This window comes from Corvus hawaiiensis, chromosome 10 (assembly GCF_020740725.1).
Source record: "Corvus hawaiiensis isolate bCorHaw1 chromosome 10, bCorHaw1.pri.cur, whole genome shotgun sequence".
In the NCBI taxonomy this organism is placed as follows: Eukaryota; Metazoa; Chordata; class Aves; order Passeriformes; family Corvidae; genus Corvus; species Corvus hawaiiensis.
This window is the reverse complement of record NC_063222.1, coordinates 5090379-5100395: the sequence shown is the minus strand read 5'-3', so window position 1 is coordinate 5100395 and position 10017 is coordinate 5090379.

Below are 10017 nucleotides of genomic sequence, written 5' to 3'. Positions count from 1 at the left end.
AAATGCCAAAACAGATAAAAAGCATTTTTATTTTCTTTCCATGACGCGTCTGCCTGCCTGCTTGGGAGTGACACTATTTCAGGCATGTCTATTATTTATGTTTCACTATATTTATATTAATTAGAGACGTGATCCATGTGCGTAGTTCTCCAACTTCAAAAAAAGCAGGAGAAGGGGACTGACAGCTGGGACTGAACTTTCTTGAGAGAAACAGGAGCGGGTTCCACAGCCATAGCTGTGCACTGCATGCCAGTCCCAGATGATGTTCCTGCTCTACATAGGGGATCTCTCCAGTCCCAGCCCCACTTTCTCTCCCTCCCTTCTGGCTGCGACCCCAAAGAGATGGGTTGGGGTTCCTGGCTGGGATGCTGAGAATGACGGAGTCCCCAGAGCCACACCAGTTTTAGGGGAGATGGAATCATGGAATCATTTAGGTGGGAAAAGACCCCTAAGATTGGGTCCTGTTGGGGAAGATGAAACAGGAAAGCCTTGGAAATATGATTGCCTGACAAAAGATTTTGGGAATATGAAAACTACAGGCAACATCGAAATGAAAGCCACTTTTGAAATACCAGGTCTTAGTTACTGAACAACTAGAAAACAATGGTATGGCCGACTGAAGTAATCCCCTCTTGATGGAACAATACCCTCTGCTTGCAAACAGGTCCAAGGGTCAGAGCAGACCCTACTAGCTCAGCAGAAGGGGTCCAAAGAGTAGTTTTTAGAAGTTAAGATGTAACACTCTATGGTAATATAAGAACTCTTATAGGCTGTATGTAAATGCTATAGGATTTGTATCTTGTATTAGATTGGTTAGTGACAATTAGAATATTCAGTACAGAAGATGATTTATTGTATTGTAACCAGGACTTCAGACATTCTCAATTCTCACTCTCTCTCTTCTACTCATTCACATTTTCATTCTCTCTCTTCCACTTCCACTCATGCTCCTACTCTCTCTCTCTCTCTCTCTCTCACCCGTTCACTCTCTTGCTCTCTTGGGCCTGCTCAGAGCTGAGTCTACCAGCTCTGAGCAGTGCCCCAATACCCACGCCCTTTACAATAAACCGGCTGTGTCCCAAGACCTGCCTATAGAGATCTCTCGTCTCCATCCGTCACCGTCTACGTCCGGCCGTCCCGACTGGACCCCAGAACCCCCGTAACCTACAGGGTCCAACCATTAACTTTTAATGGTGGCACTTGTCATCTGTGCCTGGGAAGGAGGAGCATCCCCTCAAAGAACTAACTGGTCTCTGATGATGGGCTGTGCCAAAGCACAGAGGAGTCTCACATTCCAGAGCAGTGGGAAGAGGACCCTGAGCTCTCTGCTCCCATCCATGCCAACCATCTCCCTCAGAAGCTGTAACCTGTGTCAACACTGAGCCAAAGCAGGTGACATCTCCTCTCCCCTGAACGTCCCAGCCCTGCCCTCATCCTGTGTGGCTTACTTCTCCATCCCGGGGATGGGGATTGGGTTTGGGACCAGGATGAGGATGGAGAAGTGGGGCCTCAGGGCACACTGGTGGGATGTGGGGAAAGCGCGGCCACCGTGGGGGAGGCAGGGTGGGAAATTCATAATAAATTAGTTTTATCATTTATTACCAACTACTGCAGGGAGGCAACAGTTTATCCAACATGTGGGTGAGAGGAGGAGGAGGAGCAGGATGAAGAAGAAGTCTCCTGGCCTGTTGCTGTCCACATCCCGGGTCCCAGGGCACGTGGTCTCTGGGCTGGGCAGGAAGAGACCTGGCCAGGGCTGGTGAAATTTCTCCTGCAAGGGCTCAGCTGGCAGACACAGAACCCTTTTCCCAACAGGAAACTCACACCAGATGACCTTGCCCAGCTCAGGGCTGATCCCAGCCCACATGGGAACAACGCACTGGGGATGCATTATTACCTCCTGCAATAATTTCCAGCCAGCAGCAGTCTCCCAGGGCTTTCCAGATGGCCAGGAGTTCTCACAGGTCTTCCAGCCATTGGAATGGCCCTGCGGGAGTGGGGCATGAATATTTTTTCCAGGCAGAGTGGCCAGCTCAGTCATGAGAAGCTGCTAGCCCAGTGAGATGCTGGACTTCTCCGCTCTGCCTCCACTTGGCTAATGCTCTGCCAGGGCTCTTGTTGGAATTCTCAGTACTCCCAGATGAGAGACTTTAATTCTTTCCCTTCATCCAAGTAAGTACCCCTTCCAGGGTTTAATTAGTAAATTAAAAGGGTAGAAAGACCAAATTATGATGATTAGGCACAAGCCCCGGTGATGATGTCTCTCTCTTGCAGACCAGTGTGCTGTGTCCTGACACACTCCCAGTCCCTAAAAGAGCTGAAGCAGCAGACTCACCCCCCAGACTGATTCCCTTAGTGGGACACTGGGCTCAGCTTTGGGAGGATGAGAGCTACTTAACACTGATATCCAGGCCTGGAAGCCCTGACCATGCTCCATACCTGAGGGAGGAGGAGGAGGATCCCTTTGCTGGGGTGGCAGTGACCACGAGCCAGGGGTGCTGGCAGGAGCTGTGAAGCCTCTCAGCGCTGCCTCCGCACATGCAGGAGAAAAAGCCCAGTTTGTAGAAGCAGGAAGGACAATGGGATGCTACCCTGGGGATTTGTAATGCCTTCCTGGTCCCTGCCAGTTCCTCAATACTCTCCCTGCTGTGCCAGTGGCTCCCTGGGATGGCCCACCACCCACCAAACAGTCCACAGCTGTGTCTGCAGGTGCCCCTTGGCACAGCACCTCTGCCAAGCCCTGTGCCTCAAGCCCTGAGTCTTGCTCTCCAGACTGAGGCGAGTGATGGGTTAAGGAGAGCTGCAGCCCCGTTTTCTATCCCTGTCCAAAAAAGCCATTACATTTTGCCTGGCAAAAATTGTTCTCCTTAAACCTGAGTCACTCACGATTCCTTGTTCTGACGCTCAGAGATTTCTTCCTTTTCCCTGGTTTCCCTTGGCAGAGCCCAAACCCAGCAGGGATCAGCAGAGAAGGGGCTGAAGCTCCTTCCCTGATCACCCTGGACACCCAGCTTCCCACAGAGGTGGTTGCTCTGCAAAGGATGGACACTGATCCAGCCTTATTTTGGGGGCACTCAAGGGGAGGAAGATGCTTTTTTTAGTCTGACAAGTAAAGGAGAGGTTAAAAATGTCTTTTCATCAGCTGGGCAGATTTGGGAGATTTTTATCAGCTCTCTTCTTGCTTTAACTCTTGTTAATTTTCCCTTGAAATGTTGGCCCAAGGCAACGCCAAGGCTGGCTGCTGACTCAGTTGTAGCACTGCTTCCCCTCCTGGGCTCTGTGACGTAGGAGAGAAGGAATCCCAAGCAATTATAACTTGATTATTTTACTGAACGTGTGATTACAAATGGGAACTGCAGAGCAATGAGCACTGCAGACAAGATACGATTAGAATGAGCCCAGGCTCCCCCAGTCCCAGCTCTTGCTCCAAAGACAAACAGCTGCTTGGGAAGCCCTTCACAGCCCAGTTATTTCTCAGTGATCACAGGAAAGGTGATAAAAACCCCATAAAACCACAAGAAATTTCCGGGATGATTTTTTTTGTACAGTTCTGCTCAGTACAGTTCTGCTCCCTGGGAGAAGGATGAGCTCATGGGTGGTTGCCAGTGTTATATTAAGTCTCAGTGAGCCTGGAGAGAGGTAGATTAGGTTGGCAATTAGAAAACGCTGCAGGGATGGGATGTCCCCCGAGAGGGACTCGACTGAAGAGCCAGGAGATGCCAAAGTGGCCAAACTGGCCCCTTCCCAGCTGCCAGTCATGGGGGTATGGGTGTCCCTGGGCATGGTGCTGAGGCTCCTGCAGGCAGTGAGAGGAGCCGGTGGCAGGGCAGGACAGTCACTTGCTCTTTCACTGCTGTAGATTTTCCCAAAGAACTTGGTATCACCCCAGCAGGCTTTTCCCAAGCCTTGGGGTGCTGAGCATCACAGAGGAAACAACTCAGCTGCTGGCTGCCAGCTGACTCCATCCCTGCCTCTGCACCGGGAGAACAGCCTGCACGGCTCTCCCGCAGAGCATGACTTCTAGGCAGGATGACTTTCTGGAGGGTGAAATAATTCTGATTTGGGAAACCATGGGGCTGACAGGAAGCAAGTGAGAGTTGCAGCAAAGCAGTTGGAGGGAACATATGTAGCAGTGCCAACAGCAGCTCTCCAGGGCTGTGTGGCTCCTGCCCAAGCCCAGCTCCAATCGCAGAGCCAGCCTGCTGTAAGGGAAAGATGCTGTGAGTCAGGGATTTAGGCGAAGCAGCGTCTTCCCGAGGCTGGAGGAGGACTCGAGCATGGAGCCTCGTGAGCCATCGCTACCTCTGAGTGCAGGAGCTCAGTAGAGACTGGGGAAACCCAGGAGAGAGGGAGCTGGGAGACCAAGAGGGGTGTTATGGGGCAAGTCAGAGCACCCATGGGTACCTTGCATTTTGTCCCTGCCCTGTTTCCCCTCGAGTGACCTGGAACTGTTAGAAGGTGATCATAGAATTATGGAATCGCTGAATGGGTTGGTTTTGAAGAGACTTTAAAAGTCATCCAGTTCCAACATCTCATCCCCATGGGCAGAGACACCTTCCACTAGACCAGGTTGCTCCAAGCCCCATCCAAACTGGCCTGACACACTTCCAGGGAGGGGGCATCCATGTCTTCTATTGGCAACCTGTGCCAGGGCCTCACCACCCTCACAGGGAAGAATTTCTTCCCCAAATCCAGTCTAACCCTGCCCTCTGTCAGTGTAAGGCCATTCTGCCTTGTCCTATCACCTAGCCCTGTCCTTGTCCAAAGTCCCTTTCCAGCTCTCTTGGAGATCCTTTAGGTACTGAAGAGCCACAATAAGGTCTCCCTGGAGCCTTCTCTTCCTCAGACTGAGCAATCCTCAGCATTTCCTCATAGGAGAGGGATTACATCCCTCCAACCAACTTTGTGGCCTCTTCTAGACTTGAGATGACCACAGTGACAATGCCACAGCTCAGAACATGATGGTGTCACAGCATCACGACGTCAGAACCCATTGGCAGAGAGCAGCAGGTTCTTTTAGCCTAGTGAAAAAAAATCCCAAATTTTACAAAACACATGGAAAACTCCCTCTTGTACAGAGATATTGACATATCATCTGCAACCTCAAGCACCCAGAGCTGGGGGTGACACCTCACTGCACGCCCATGGGTGCAGCTGGGTGCCTCCATCATGAAGAAGGGAGGTGGGAAAAGGAGGGCAAGGGACAAGCATGGGGCAAATTTGGGGTGCAGGAATCCATGCAAAGGCAGAGCCCCAGCTCTGTGCCCTTGGGGCAGGCATGGCAACAGAGGGATCCTGCCTCCTGTCTCCGTCTCTGGCTGCTGCCTCGCTCGCAGAGTGTGTGGAGAAGAGCAGGGAAGGGAGTACAGGAGCTGTCAGATGCTGTTAGCAGTGTGACACCTCTTAATAAGGCCCATCTGTCTGGAAGGCAGCGGATCCAGTAGGATTTCTGCAGCCCCCATTGTAAATGCTACTGCCAAGGTTCTACAATCAGCACTAATAAACACGCTGGGGCAGCATTTGGCACCACGAGCTCAAACATCCCAGGATGAGAGCGAGAAAATCAGGATTGTAACAAAAATCCTCACTGGAGCACAGAGCTCCTGGGAAACTCGTTACGTCTTTTGGGATGTGTTGGTCCAGCTGTGGGTCACTTCTGGTGGTGTACCTGGTTCCCACAGACACCCATCTTACCTGGGAACGTGCACATGGATCCTGCATCCTTAACCAAAAGGCTGAACAGGTTTTCCACCAGCCTTTCAACCATGAAGAGCCACCAGACCCTTATCCGAATCTTCATCCTTCTTGTCCTGCATTGCTGCACCCCAAGGGACACAGGCAGCTGCGTGGGACAATAACTGTGAGAAGGAAATCCCTGTCTGTGGGAAGAAGGGTTGTGGGGATGCTGTGGGGATAAAATCTGCTGTGCCAAACCCACGTGCCATCTCAGGGCAGCACGTGTCACTGGGTAGCGGGCACTCCTAGCGCAGGATGGCACCACACAGAGCGCGTCTGGGAGGAAGCAGCTGGGCCCGTAGGTGTGGAATAGCAGCAGAAAAAGCCCATGTGATTTGGGAAATGCCACATTCGGGCATGATGAAAGGGTACAGCTGAGTCAAGTGGCTATTGATGAATCACAGGGCTGCAGGGAACACGCTGGTGGGTGTTTAAAACCCTCTGTAAAGCTTGGCTCAGCTGCGGCAGACATTTGGGCACGCAGGAACGTGCTCTGCTGCCTCTTCCGAGAATCTTCCCACCAGAGCTGGGGATACTTTGTGGGGTCAAGGGGAACCGAACACCACGGTGTCCATGGGGGTCCCCTGCACACTGACACCCCTGAAGGAGGGGAAGGGACTTGCAGATGCCTTTGATGCCTTTTCCTGGTCTTAAAATCAAGAGTCATACACGGTTAGAAGGGGAAAAGGGATTTTACCTTGGTATTTATTTTAAGGATCCTTAGGTGCACACGTCCAGGTCATATGCATCGAGATGCACCCCGCCGAGTCGATCTCTGTGTCTGTGTGTCCCCCCAACATTGGGTATAACATTATACGTTTTACTAATTAGCAGATCTATCAAAGATTCCCCAATGACAGGCTCAAGTGAGCCCCCCTCCCCAAGGAACCTTCCCCTGGATGGTTCTATCTCAGGTTACAGAATGTGTTCTGGAGAGGACCTTGGGGTCTGGGGCACACTGATCCCTACCTACGAAGCTTCTAAAATGTTGAGTCTCTCAGCTTGACAAACAAGTCCAAGAATGTAGGCAAAAAGCACCAGGAATACAGAAGTTGTAAAAAGGTATAACAGGGGTATAAAAGAAAAGGCAAAAATCTTCATGGCATCACCTTGGGATGGAGCATGTGGTCCCAGCACGGCATGTTGGTGTGAACTGAGCTTTGCCGTAACAGCCCTGCCCAGGGGATGTTTGGTGCCAGGAGCCCTGCCACCCCCAGCTCCTGGGCCCTGCAGAGCTCTGAGTGCTCCCTTAGATGGTTTGGCCTCTCCTGAGTGAGCAAAATGAAACTGACCTCATTAGAAACCCTATTACATTGAGCAGTCTGGAGCACCAGGCCGCAGGGGACAGTGAGTCTCCCCTTTGCCGGGGATTGGGGGGTCCCCAAATCAAAGGTGCTGATCCTGTGCATCCCCACAGAGGCTCACAGAGACCTTTGCCCTTCATGTTATTCCCACAGGTGGTCCAGCCTGTGTGCCCACTGAGGCTCCTCTTCCCCAGAGTCATGGTGCTGGGTTGCAGGTGTGTCCCCAACCCTGCTCCACTGTCCGTGAGGACCGGCTGGAGAGCTCCTCACCGTGAGCGATAAGAATCACAGTAAGTATATACTTCCTTAAGTCCCCTGAACTCCTGAATTAAAATACGGATGTGGGATTTAACTTGGAAGGTTTTTGAAGGAGATATTTTTGTTATACATCATCATGCGTGTCACCAGCCTCAAATATTTGGAAGGGCTGTATAAATAACTGTGTGATCACCTTCTCTCATCTGGCTCCTGCCTCTCTCTATCCCACAGCTGCCACAGAGTTGGTAAATGTGCGTGGCACTCAGGAACCTGCAAGTTTACTCTCGGTTACTTTCTCAAATTTTCATGACAGGTGCTGTCACAAGACTTGTTTCATCTGAAAGAGAGGAGAGGAGAGGAGAGGAGAGGAGAGGAGAGGAGAGGAGAGGAGAGGAGAGGAGAGGAGAGGAGAGGAGAGGAGAGGAGAGGAGAGGAGAGGAGAGGAGAGGAGAGGAGAGGAGAGGAGAGGAGAGGAGAGGAGAGGAGAGGAGAAGGAGCAGGAGCAGGGTTCACGAGGATGCTGCTTCCCCGAACATCCGTCAGACACCTGCAAACTGTCAGGACAAAATTGTTGACACTGAAACACCATCTGGGACAAAACACATACCAGGAACTACACCATGCACTGGGCAACAGTTGTGTCAATCCCAGAACTACTGGCATGTGAAATCTTAGAATAATGGATGGGAATTTTCATGACATTTTCAGTGGAGAGAGAGGCAAAATGAGCCAGAAGCTGTTTCCCACACTGACAGCAGAACCAGCCAGAGAGACCTGGGGACATGACTTGGCACATCCCACATCTTTGTCCCCATCACCCCAGACCAGCAGCCAGTAGAGATGCCCCAAGGTCTGCACCCCCAAAATGCCCTCCTGGCCCTGGGGCCTGGGGCAGGGGGCACCCTGAGTGATTTTTTTTCCAAAGCTACACCAAAAAAGATGTTGCTATTAAAAGACTTTCTGGGTCTCCAATGTGAATCCTGAGCCACAGCCAGACAGCTCATCTTGGGTTCAGCTGAAACCCCTCCATGCCAGGCTGCCGCTGCCGCAGTCACCGGGAGAAGAGAAACGTTTGCCATATGCTGAGGGATTACTGTATAAAAATGAGATGCTTGGCTGCATGCCAAGGCACAGGGTTTCCAAATAGAGTCTGAATCCTGGACAGAAAAGTTCCAACTAAATATAGACATGACAGCCTCAGAGTTGACTTCTTTTTTTTTTTTTTCTTGGTTTGAGTTCACTTAAAATAGCATGTTGAGGGTTTTTTTGTGCCCTGCTGAGGGGGCAGGTAGAGACATGTTTACAAACACAGTTACAAACCCAAGGACACGGTGGGATGGGAACCTCACCCTTCCTCCTGCCCACCCTTGAATGGTCCTGAGGGTGGAGTGGATGCAGGTGCAGAGCACCCAGGCTGTCTCCAGCCCTTGGGGAGAAACCAGGAGGTGTTCTCTTCCTCACACACTGCCCAGAAAGGTCTATCAGCCTAAAAACCATTGCAGGGAGCCAAAAAATGTGGGGCCCATGACGACATGGGACAAGACAAGTGGGTGGCACCTGTGGAAAGTCACTCGCACGTGGCTCAGCAAGGAGAAGCTTTGCTGGGTGGTTTCAGAAGAGCCAGTCCCGCTGCTGGGAGTCAGGAGTGATGGAAAGCTGAGAAAAACTCAGCAAGGAGATGGTGCTTTCACTTGGAAAAGGCGGTGTGGATTTTCTGAGCTGCCAGCCCTGCTCACACCTTTTGGAGATGTGGGCTGGATTACTCAGCCACAGAACTACTGGCAAGTGCAGCAACAAAATCAAAGCCCAGCACCAGGATGGAGCAAGGGATCTCAGTGGCTTTGGGATGCAGCTGCTGCAGGTGCAGTAAGTGAAATACTTTTGCAAAAGCCCATAGAAAAAGCAACAGAGCCTAAATACCTGGGATGGAAAAGCAGGTGCTGGATGTGCTCCTCACACCCAGCATGGAGTGCTGGGAAGAAGCATTGGAGGGGAAGTGGAGAGAACTCATTCTCATGAGCCAGACACGTGTGCTTGAGGCACCGGGATGCTGGAAGCTCTTTAAAGGGTTGGGGGAAAAAACTCCCAGAAAGCTGGAAGTCATTGGCTGTCTAACATCACATATTACATATATATAATATGAGAAAATATTGGTGATAGGCTTGATGACAGAAAGGAGGTGAGACAAGCCCCTGCATGCATGTTGGCTTGCACAGTTATCTGCAAAGGGCTGCCCAATATCTTTGCATTCCAAGCAGGAATTTATTTAAGGGTCCACAGCTCCTAGGACAGCTGATAGGGATGAAAATTAAGCAGATGGCTGAGACAGGCCTTAAATGAGGGTGGCCCTACAAAACATAGGATGTCTTAGTATCGAATAATCAGTTGCCCAAGAGGGAAAAAAAAAGGTTTAAACTAATATAAAAAGGCAGGAAAGTGGCTGAGGTGTGATCCCACTCCAGCAGAGTAGCTGCCAGGAGGAAGAAGTCTGGCTCTGTAAAATTCCTGTTCCTAAACAATGGTGCTGGGAAGGTCGGTGACATGGGGGAGGTAGGGCTAATAATAAAAATACTGTTGGAGTTATACCTTACATAGAGAAAACTGCACTGGAACTGGCTTTCCAAGAGCCCGGCAAAAAGCTTTTGTTTAATTTATGGGGCTCAGGCTATTTTTAGCTGGCAGATCCTTGGGGTTTTATCTGGGATCGCTGCTCTGAGCC